The sequence below is a fragment of the Lactuca sativa genome, chromosome 8 (assembly GCF_002870075.4).
Source record: "Lactuca sativa cultivar Salinas chromosome 8, Lsat_Salinas_v11, whole genome shotgun sequence".
Taxonomy (NCBI): domain Eukaryota; kingdom Viridiplantae; phylum Streptophyta; class Magnoliopsida; order Asterales; family Asteraceae; genus Lactuca; species Lactuca sativa.
Genome location: NC_056630.2, coordinates 82,684,424 through 82,696,831, shown reverse-complemented (window position 1 = coordinate 82,696,831; position 12,408 = coordinate 82,684,424).

Below are 12,408 nucleotides of genomic sequence, written 5' to 3'. Positions count from 1 at the left end.
TGATAAATAAACATAGTATATCGATTGTTTGAAAAAAAAATAATAACGATCAGTTTATAATTTCTTTTAATGAGTCTTTTAGTTATACCACATCATTATTGTTTGACGAAAACAAAACAAATTTATCCAAAAATTTTAAATAATTGTCAAAAAATAGTCAATTTTTTTATGAAATGACTCAAATAATCATTAAAATTGCAGTTAGATTTTCATGAGTTACGATTTCAGCATTTGTCTAATTTATATTTTTTGTCAACTTTAAACATTTATATATGTTCATACGAACTCTGTTGATCGGATTCTTTTTTATTATGTTTTTTGTAACAAGGGTTTCAATTGATAGCATTAAAATTAATATTTGGAAATTCCCTTTCAAAGATTCAAAGTAGACATCTAAGACTACTAATTCAATTTTCTCATATTTTGACATTTTTTCTTAATTTTTATGAGTTCATAGAAACTTTTCCTAACTTTAATTATTCACAAAATTTTCATATGAACATAAATTAAGTCGATTATTTTATATACATATTTCTTAGTATATCGAACACAAAATTCATTTAGAAAGCTATTGAAATAGTCCCCAGATTTCAGGTTATAAAGCTAATAGGCTACTTAGTGATTTTTTGAAATTTCCAAATATCGTTTTTTTTTTCACATAAGCTTCATGGAAATCTCTCCATTAATTTCAAACCACGCATAAACTATTATTAATAAGAACTTATACAATTTTATCCATGCTTCATTTTTTTAGATGTAAGCCCTTAAACTTATTTCTCTTTTTCAAGATTTTGAATGAGTTTTATGCATACACCAAGTGAAAATCATATGAATGCAAATTAGTCAGAGATAGAACAGATGGGAAGACTACATCAGGATACTTCACTTTCATAGAGGGTAATTTGGTCACATTAAGAAGTAAGATGTAACGTTCGTTTTCTGGATAAGTTATTAATAGACAATTTTATGGAAATGAGAAAATGGTGTTAGACTGAAAGTGAAAAGAGTAGTACGTTTATGGAATAGCGTGGTGCATCATATAAGTGGAAAAGCGTGTGTGCATCTATGAAAAAGCGTGGTTCTTCGTTGCAACACTCAAAACCCTAGTTCTCAAGTTTTAGACCCTTTTTAATGGCTCTAACTTTTAGGGTTTGTCACTCTCCTCAACATCCAACCCCAGAAGAGAAACCCTAGCCTCCTTCCTCCCACTCCTTGTGTTCTTGCGATTTTGTTTTTTGTGATTCTTGGTGAAGATTAAAGCATTTAGTGTATTGTGAAACTCGTTCTAATAGAAGATTCCACATTTTAGATCAACTGCAAGCTTTGTAAGTTTCAAAGTTTTATGCTTTATGTCGTTCATTCTTAGATCCATGAATTGGATGAGTTTTTGCCTTTTTGGTGTTCATTTTATGATGTTCTTGAAGTTTGGAGAACTCCAGAACATTATGATTATCCTTGGATAGTTTTTGGACATTTTCAGGTCATTTGAGTGCATTAAAGAACTCTCTTTAAGCCATGCACAAGGTTTTGATTATTTTAGACTCCTTTTTTAGTTAGGGTTTAGTATGTTGTTTGATTGAGCCATGGATATGGATAAAATTGGGAACTTTATCCATTAAGACCCTTGTTTGATTTAGATATGAGACTATGAGCCTTGGTCTTACAGGATTAAGCACTTAAGGAAGAAATGCTTCTGCCCAAAAAATATGGTGCGCCATCCCATAGAAAGCATCACATCGAGGGGCAAATTCATGACTATTTTTGTTTGTTAGTGGACGCAACACATCAGGTGTTGAACGTGGCGCTTTTGCCCGTTGATCGTTGACTTTGACTAGTTAACTAGTTGATCGTTGACCCTTTGACCAATTTGATTTTTAGTGGTGGTTAGACTAAGGTTGGACCTCTGCTTGGTTTTAGCTGGTTCATGATAGTTGTTTATCCATCAGAGGCTTGTGAGACTATAGTTGCTAGCATCGAGTGAATTTTCTCACTAGATTATTATTGGCATAAGTGTCCAAGGTCATAACTAATTGGTCAAGGTCATGACTAAATTGATATAAATTTATGGAATAAAAGTAAGGTCCTTTTGGGTTGCCTTCATAACCAGAAATAGCAAGAATTGATATTAGGAGAGCGATAAAATGATTTGTTAATATATTATATGATTAATATATTAATTGGAAGTAGTTAATAGTTAATTTTGAATGAATTATAAATAGATGGAATTAATTAATTAATAATAAAAATTAATCTAAAATTAATTCGGGATTAATTAGAATTAATTAAATGTACAATGGGTGAATTGTAATTGTTTAATAATTGAATAAAATGAGCAATTCTAGAACCTCCTATAGGTGGGATTGCTTTAAGGGAGCTTCTAGGGTTTCTAGAATCCTCATGGTTGCTGATAAGGAAAATTTTTTGAACTAGGATTAAATCTAATATTTAGTTTTTCAAATCTGGATTTATCTGCAAGTCACCTAAACTATAAATAGGACTCTTGTTTACCAAATTTCATGGTCAATACATTTTATGATGAGAAATTTGTTTCTCATCATCTCTCATTTCTCCTCTTCAAGTTCTAGTGTTCTAGGGTTTGGGGTGTGAGCCATTAGAGGCGTTCACATTATTGGCACTTGCTTTCCATGGAATTTTGAAGATCAAAGGAGTTTAACATATTTGATTATGTTAAAGGTATGTTTTCTTACTAGAAATTTTAATTATTGTAGGATAAAACTTTTGTTTCATAAATTATGTTGCTATTAATAGTGAAAAGTCATAGATTTATTTAGGTTGCATGTACTCATAAGTGTTATGTGAAATTCCGCAAGTACATTGTTATTGTAACCTAGAAACCCCAATAATTATGCGTGACATTAGATGTCATTGATTTTTAGGTGGTATGTATGAGTTTTATAGGAAAGGCTATTGTAATTACCCAAATTTTTCTCATCTAGTTATCTAGGGATTATTGCAGTTTTCTAAACAAATGTGGAATTCTAACTCATAAAAACACTTTACATCTCAGGGTATAATTGGGTTTACAATAAAACCTAACTAAAATCTAAATAACAAAGGATTATCAAAAGTAAAACTACTTCTAGTCCAAGTCCTTGTTGTCACACCCCGAAATCCAGGGGGGAAACGTTCCGGGGCGGAGGTGACTTCATGTTAAGTATCACAACCAATGTACATAGTAAGCAAAGTAAACAACCAATACATTACATATGAAAATTTACATTTGTTTGAAAGTAAAGTGTTACAAGTGTTATACATATGTATATATGAACAAAAGTAAAGACGTGTCTTCTACGGGTTCCGTCTTCTACAAAAAGATTGCGGGTACCTGTCTAATGTGGACCTGAGAATACAAGCAGTTTGAAAATCAGCATAAAGCTGGTGAGTTCATAAGCGATTTGTTTTCTGAAAATGAACAAGTTTCCTTTCGGTTTCGTGAAAAAGTTACGAATCCAAGAAAATCCCATATTTTCTTATATGTAAAGTTTAGTTATCTGTTTGTTACACAAGTCTGGTTATGAACAGTGGTTATCCCAGGAAAATCCCATATTTTTCCTAGAAGTTGGTTTCCGATCTGAAATGATATGTAAGAAATGTATTTTGAAGACCTGTTTATCCTTGTGAAGTGCATTAGTTTTAACACGTATATAAAACTAATAAGTAAGTTGAAAAGTTTTCATAATCTAGATTGCGAGTTTTATAACCATACTAACGACTAGATAAGGCTCGGAACGGGGCCCGTATCGTTTTATGACTTTTATCACCCTTGAACCTTTCAGTTCGGCTGTAGCTAGCAGCCAGGTGTGGGATAGTCAATCCCGTATAGATCTATACACTCAAGTCACGTTCTCCCTCCAGGAGATTCTGGTTACAGGGTTAGTCCTACACTCTCGTAACTAGGGGGAGTGTTGCTAAGGACATGACTCCAATCGTTAAGATTAATGAATTTCAAAAGTAGTAATACGGAGAACTCTGTCTATCAGTCCTTCACTCTCGTATCCAGGGGAGTGTTATCCAGGATGTGTCCTTCACTCTCGTTTCTCGGGGGAGTGTTACCAAGGACGTATCAAAGTTATAAGGTTAATGATTTTAACATAAATAATGTGAAAATTATTTGTGAAGTATAAATTATAACATTTTATAAAAAGTTTCACAAACAGTATGGTAATTAATTCTGCAAGTTAAACGGTTGTCCGATTCGATTTCCAGTGTTAAAAGCATACGAAAATATGAACATAAAACATGAAATAATAAGTTTTGAGTACAAGAATTTCTTGTACTTATGCTTGTATTCTCCCCCTGAAAACATTGAAAAACACTGAAAAAGGGTAGGGGTATGAACTCACCAGACGGGAAACGTGTCGGTTTGGATGCTAAGTGTCAGTTTGGGGCTTGATTACGCGTGAGGTTCCTATGTAATATGAAATGATACACAATTGTATCTAATTAGACTTTGAATCTGAATCACTAATTAGATATGAATATACACTCCAAGACGCGAAAACACTTCAAATCAAGTGTTCGGAGTGACTCGGGTGGCATCTACGGGCGTATAGGGCATAGATATGGGGTTTGCTCTTCAAGAGTAAACTCCTAAGGGAGTTTTCGGCCCTAAGACCATGTCCCCATGAGTTTACGGCCATAAACTCATGGTTGATGGGTTCTTGGTTGCTAAATGGCCTTATAACATTTGGGGAAATTAGCTAGGATCAAATATAGGGTATAGGGAAGGATTAAACCACCAAAGAGACCATTTAATGGAGTTTACGGCCGTGAACTAGGAGTTTACGGCCGTAAGCTCCTAAGTACTCTTTCCTTTCATGTTTTGGTGGCCCTAGATTAATCACATGTGATTCTAAGCCATTATTCTAAGCCATTATACAAGCCATGGAATGAATTTAGGGCATCATTTGACTAAGATATAGGATTTTACTGCCCAAGAACCTTTCCTTGGGGGGTTTATAGCCGTGAACTCATAAGGGATTTGTTTTTATCAAGTTTAAGGCTCCTAACTTGATTGTGGTTGCTTCTAGACTTTAATCCAAGGCTTAGGAGGTGTTTAAGGGGAATCTTAACACCTTAAAAGGAGTTTACTGCCCATGAAAGGGTGTTTACGGTCCAAGCATGTTCTTGGGCCGTAAACTCATATTTACCCCCTAAATGTTGAGTTTATGGTGTTCCTAGTCCATTCCACTAAGCCCTTAAGTCATTTCCAAGCTCCATAACTGATTTGGGAGGGTTTTGGGGCTCCAAAACCCAATTTATGTGTGTTTACGGCCTAGGATTGTTCTAGGGGGCATAAAAACATGTTGATGGTTCTATTTCATAGTTTGAACACGAATTTGAAGGCTAAGGATGTTAATCTATGAGTTAGGATAGTTACCTTATCGATTTGGGGCTTGAATTGAACGATTTTGGACCAAGGATTGAATTGTAGAGAGAGAGAGAGAGAGAGAGAGTAGTGAGAGAGGGTGCAAAAGCTTCAAAAGTGAGGTCATTTGAACTTTATATATGATTCGAGTTTGGGACACGGCGGAATTCTACCCGATACTGACGTTAGACGAGGCTTTTGGTCGCACCCGATAAAGTTGTCGTAACCCGATATGGTCGAAACTAAAAATTCTCTGATTACTAAAATGGGGTTTTATCATGAGTTTCTAATATTGTTGGACACCCATTAAGTCATAATAGAAGACTTAAAATTAATGACTTAATTTAAAAATGTAAACGGAAACAATTCGAAAACGACAAATTTTATTGACGGAACGAACTTCGGGTTGTCACACTTGTGCTCCTACATCCTCTCGTACAACGGATATAACATGCATTTGCAAAACATGGAAGAATCTACAACATCATACCACAAGTATGGTGAGTTATACTTTAATCTATTTTCATGTATTTATACTCTATTATTCTATTCTTTTTTCCATTTTTCTTACTCTATCTCACCTCATGCCTTCTCATCTCATTCCTTCTTTTTTTGATCCACTTCATCTCATTCCTTCTTCTCATCTCATCTTTTTCCTTTTGTTCCACTCTATTTCGTATCACAATATTGTCCGCTTTGGGCTCCCATCACGAAAAGTTCCTAGGGGTCACCCATCCCTGAATTGCTCTCGCCCGGGCACGTTTAACTGCGGGGTTCTTATAGGATTTGCTGCCATCACGGATTTAAAACACGTTGTGATAAGAAAGGTATCAACACCGCTTATAAGGAAGGAGAACGAGTCATTTTCCTATAAGGGGTGTAGATATATTCCTTGTCACAACGTTTTCTAAGGCTGTGAGGGAAACATATCCCATAAGAACTCTGTAGTTAAGCATGCATGGGCGAGAGCAATTCAGGGATGGGTGACCCTTGGGAAGTTTTCATGTCGGGAGCCTAAAGCAAACAATATTGTGGTACGTGCCAGATGGAGTGAAGGTGGGTTATAATAGGGGGTGAAGGTGGGTTATAATTTGCAGTTAAGCGTGCCCGAGCGAGGGCAATTCAGGGATGGGTGACCCCTTGGGAAGTTTTTGTGCCAGGAGCCCAAAGCGGACAATATTGTGATACGTTCCAAATGGGGATGTTACACATTCTCTCTCACATATTACTCTCATTTCAATCTAGGGCATACTTTCTATTTCCTCTTCATCCCATCTCATATTTATTCCCATCTCTTCTTACCTCACACCTCCCTTTTCTCATTTAGACCCAACCGGTCTAATCATATATGATAGATTCACCTATCATATAAACATAATTCTAACTAACCGGAGTACAACCGTCCAGACTAAGTGAAGGTTTGTATTGATCGGATATACTCAAGTATGAATAATGAAGAACAAACAAGACAAGACAAAGAGTAAACAAAAACATAAGAACAAGGGATGATCACAAAGATGTTTTCACTAAGAAAAGGTTCTCACAAAGAGAACAGTCACACAAACCGAGGCACAAAGCTCTATTAGGGTTTAACCCTAATAGTATACTATGTACTATTACAGAAATGGATATCCCATTATTTTAAGGATATATTATAATCTATGTAAAGTATGAACCTAATCACTAAGATTACGAATCAAGTGTCTATTCTATAATTAAAGAGTATATCTGCCTAATATACAAAAGATTACTAAGATCATGGGGATCACATTGTCGCTAATCAAGTTGATGCTGGTGGACAACGTGTTATGTGTTTGACTCATCAGATCATAAGATGTGACCTTACAATCTCCCACTATCTAATGATGTCAAATCTAATCTCCAAAGGAGTCATCAAAATCATCATTGGAAAACTTTTCAGCTTCTTTCAAAATCTCATGTTTCAACCACTTAAAGTCATCAAGATGAAGATCAGTAAAATGCTTACTAAGTTCAAGATAGATCAACACATGATAGGCTCATTCTAGATCTTTATGACGAATGCCATCCAAACAAATATTGAACAGATGCTCGGTGGGAGCAACAATAAGATCATCAGTGAGTTGAAAGTATATTTGATTTTTACTATCAAGGTAGAAGATACCATGTTCTAGTTCCTAAATGAACATGTGTTTAACTGGCTCAACACCCACTGTCAGCTTGTTGTTTATGTATATAGTGTCATATGGAAGGAGGAAATTAGTATACTTGGACATTATGGGCTTGCTTGTTCTATCTGAGGTAGATGGTTGAGATGGACCAGCTGAAGTCACTAAGTTCAGCTTCTTGACTTTGTTAACAAATTATTGACTTACCAACTTTACCTCCTGAGTATGAACGCCTTTATGTTTTGAGATTATCTCCTGAATTTGGATCCACTCATTGTAGCCGTATTTAACTAACTCATGAGCAAAAACAACTTCAGTCTATTCATACTCTACACTCGTCCTGACCAGATGAATTTTGAGCAATTCATCCTTAGGTTTGGATCACCTAACCTTGATGATGGGATCATGTTTTTATCTTCAAGCTAGAACATATCTAAATTTCTTCCTGTCATTTTGATCCTTCAGCTCAGAAACCATATTTCGTTTTGCAACATCGATATTGAAACATTAAATACTTGTCTTTTGATCATTAATCCTTTCACTAGCAGAGGCAAGGTCTGATAAAGTTTGATGGATCGACGTTCATCTCTTTGTCTTCGAACTGAAGCATTATGCTCCAGCATGATTTATTTGACCTCCTCAATGGTCATTTTCCAGTTCTTAGCCAATTCTTCCAAATCAACCGTTAATTTGCTTTTCTTGGAAGGAAGAGGGGTTGAAGAACTACCAGCAACTGAGGAAATTCCAACTTCAGCTTCATTTGCTCCTCTTGGTAAAGAAGCCTTTCTTTTTCTTGGATTAAGCTGATCATCATCAGACTCAATGTCATTGTAAGTTCCTTGATGAATCTCCCCCTTAGAAGATACATCAGGATAAACAATACTTAAAGGAATAGCAGTCTGTGCCATGAAGTCCATATCAAGAAGCCATTCATAAGCAACATCATCAGTATCGGACTAATCATTATCAGCTTCCGATATAGGTTGATCATCACTAACTATTTCAAACTGAATAACAACCATTGTTCCTTGATTATCATCTCTTTGTGATTCAGATTGTCCAGGTTGAACTGGAATTGTAGTCATCCTCACCGGTTCTTGATACTCCTTCTTTTTAGCATCATCAGTTTGGGGAGGGGAGTTATAATATGGAGATGGAGTGTGAGGATGGGGATTTGATGATGGTGGTGGAGGATTATTATCAGATGTTGGGGTTGTGGATTATTATCAGATGGTGGTGGTGGTGGATTATTACCAGATGGTGGTGGTGGTGGTGGTTGATCATTTCTTAGAGAGCTAGGAGGAGTGTCTTCAATCATTTTGTCCTCATTATCAATCAAAGACACTATATGTTTAACGTTAGCCACATCACTCTCAACTTTGGTCGGTCTTCCGCCAAGTGACTTAGTCATTCCAACCGATATCGAGAGCCGAGAGAGCACATTCGTTTGGAAGTTGGAACAAGACCCCCTGAAAGGTAGCAATAGGTTGTAGAGGAGTTTACAGTGTAAAGACAGTTACAACTCGAGGAGGAGGAGATGCTAGTCTTGGAGAATTTACAGCTTGAATGAGTGGATCAATGTTTTCCACTAGAGGGTAGGATGATCTGCACTATGTTATAACTTCTACAGAAGGATTTGTTGATGAAGGAGAGGACGATGAAAACCAAATGTGCTTGTTTTTATGGGTTTTACATGCACTAACGTGGATAAATCCTTAACACTTAAGGGTACATGCAACCTAAGGATCTACGTCATAACTCTATTGAAGTAATATTTTATTAAACAACAAAACTTTACAAGCCCTAGGCTAATTTCGAATTTAATAAAACAAAAGCAGGGTTTACTTACCTTTTAGTTATTGTAGTAAATAAATAAACAAAACCTTCTTGAAAGACTCTTGAAAGCAAGCGTCACAAGTGTAGCCCCTCTAATGGTTCACACCCAAACCCAAGCAACCAAGGAGCTTGAAGAGAAAGACAAGAAGAAGAAGAATTTCATCCTTATGCCTCTTGGAAGAGCATTATACGAAAATGAAACCCTAGATGAGTTTATATAGGTGATAGGAAGGTATTGGATAAGGTAGGTATCTCCAAGATAACCCTAATATCTTAACTTCCTCCCTAAGGCATCCAAGAACCCTTAATGCCCAAGGAAACCCTAGAAAGCCTTCTAGAATTCGTCCCCCCTCTAGGAAGGTTCTAGAATTGCTCAATATCCAACTATTTAACCTTTAGTCCTACTTTTAATTAATTCAATTAATCCCAAAATTAATTCCAATTAATTTCTTATTAATTATTAATTAAATAATACTATTTTCAATTAATATATTATTCTCATAATATATTAACAAATTATTTATTTTGATTCTCAATTAATTTATTAATCATATAATAAATTATTAAATCAGTTTCTCTCTCTAAAAGCTATCATATTCAATTTTTAGGTTTAAAGGCTACCCAAAAGGACTGCGCTACTATCAATTCAAGCATATACCAATTATAGTTATGAGCTTAGATACCTAATCCAACAGTATCGCACTTGAATAAGTCTAATAACTATAATTTCCAGTATAACTCCCAAAATCGATCAACAAATTATAGCTTCCAAAATCCGCTGTCGAACTCTGACCCAGTCAATCACGTGTCCTAAGATAAGTGATCAAATATTACCATATCTATATAATCAATAACTTTATATGAGGAACTACTAAACTCAATCACTTGTTGTCGTAACTCTTTAGTTTTCTGTTGAGGTTTATCTTGTAGAAGTACTCAAATTGGATCAGTGATTGATTTATAGGTTTCGTCATAAACCTAATTGGTTACTTTCAATTACGTAAATCAATAGTTCAAACTGCACTCAAAGGTAGTTCAAACTGCACTTAAAGGTAGGACATTTTCCATTTTTATAGGAACTTTTGTTCCAAAAACAATGGTATCTCTAGTTATAGCCCCCTTGGTATGTAAAATATATATCTTCTGACCATCCATATAGTGTGTGAGACAAATGTATGCATTTCGATTCATGTCGGATTCTATGGTTACGATTCTACCATATATGTCTTCTTCATTTTGTCGAAAATATATTTTATGATATTGATGCTTATGACTTCCCCTCCTCTATGCCATGCGATAATGATTCCTCTAGTGTTACGAACTTTACCACAATGATGTTGTCCATAGATCAAATTATTTCGTGGATTGGATTTCACTTGACTGTCTACGACTCCATTGTGTGTGCTCGGGGTAGAAGTTTTGTATAAATGTATCGACATGCTATTAAGTATATTTGATTTAAGTTATTTTCTTTCTAATTGGTGGAATAGAATAAGTTGGTTGAAGCGTAATGATCATACGTTTGTAATGCATTGTTTGTCCCATAATAGGTCCTATTCTTCTAACCCTTCCCAAAAGTTGATGACTATTCATCGCGATTACCTTGACACCAACCCAATGCTTTATTTTTGTCTTATTGATCCTGATTCGACATTAGAAGTATATTGATTTTCCCCCAATAATTGAATACCTTTTTCTGTAAATGTTGCATACTTGATTTCATCCATAAATCGATTTGATTCCCTATGAGTTTTAGTCTCAATAAGACTACTAATTTGTACTGTTCAGATGGTATGATATGAATATACGATATCAATTCGTTATGTATGGATGGTTAGATTTCATTGATACATAGCTAATTTCAATAGACTTATTGGACGGTCCCATTGGCGTGCATCCAGTAGGGAGTTGAACCTACGAATTTGCCAATTATGAGTTAGGTGCTTTAACCATTTAGTCATGGATGCTTAGCGGGTCATAATTAATAACCATATTCCAATTCAAATGAAATCTTTCAACTAAAGCATGAGATGCTTAAATGAAATTCTTTTAGTTCTAATAAATCAGGAGGAATTTAATGACATGACATGAATTCAAGTCATGGATTTTAGAATTGAGAGAGGTCAATTCAAAGGGCTTCTAGCCCAACGGTATCAGGTGGTGCCCTCCCTCTTTGAGGTCGAGGGTTCAAGTCCCGTCGTGGACATATGTGGAATTAGGTGTTAGTTTAGGAGTAGATTAGTATATTTGTATTTGCCGGTTCAAAAAAAAAAAAAAAAAAAAAAAAAAAAAAAAAAAAAAAAAAAACGAGGTCAAGAATTCTCACTATTTCTAAGATTCTTGGACACAATTCAATTCAATGGGTTCTTTCATTCACATTTTTTTCCACCAAGAACGTTTTATAAAGCTTTTTGACTCCTGAATTTGGAGTATTCTACTTTCACATAGGAGTGTCAATTTATGACACGACACGACAAAAATATATGACACGAAACGAAATCGGGACGAAATCAAAATTCGAATTCGTTTTCGTGTCGTGTTCGTGTAAAAAATAAAAAACACGATGTCGTGTCGTGTTATGTTCGTGTTTACAAATCCACACAAAATTGACACGATTGAGCATGTTTTTGTCGTGTTTGTCGTTTTTATCGTGTTATATATGATTAAATATGAATTAAATAAAATAATAGTTATGTAATATTATCTTTGTCGTGTCGTGGCGTGTTGTCGTTTTTTAATTGGTTCGTTTTCGTGTAAGTGAAAAAAAACACGACATCGTGTCGTGTCGTGTTCGTATTACAAAAAAACTTGTCGTGTCGTGTCGTGTCAGACAAAATCACGACACGACGGCCCGATTTGACAGAACTACTTTCACACAACTCATAGGGTTCAACAAGCAATCAATATTTTCACAATCAAGGGTGTAATACTCTTTGGAGTAGCGGTCCTTATATATCGTATTAAAAATAGAAATATGGTCGAAAGAAAGAATCTCTATTTGTTATGGCTTCTTCCTATACCTATGAATTCCACTGG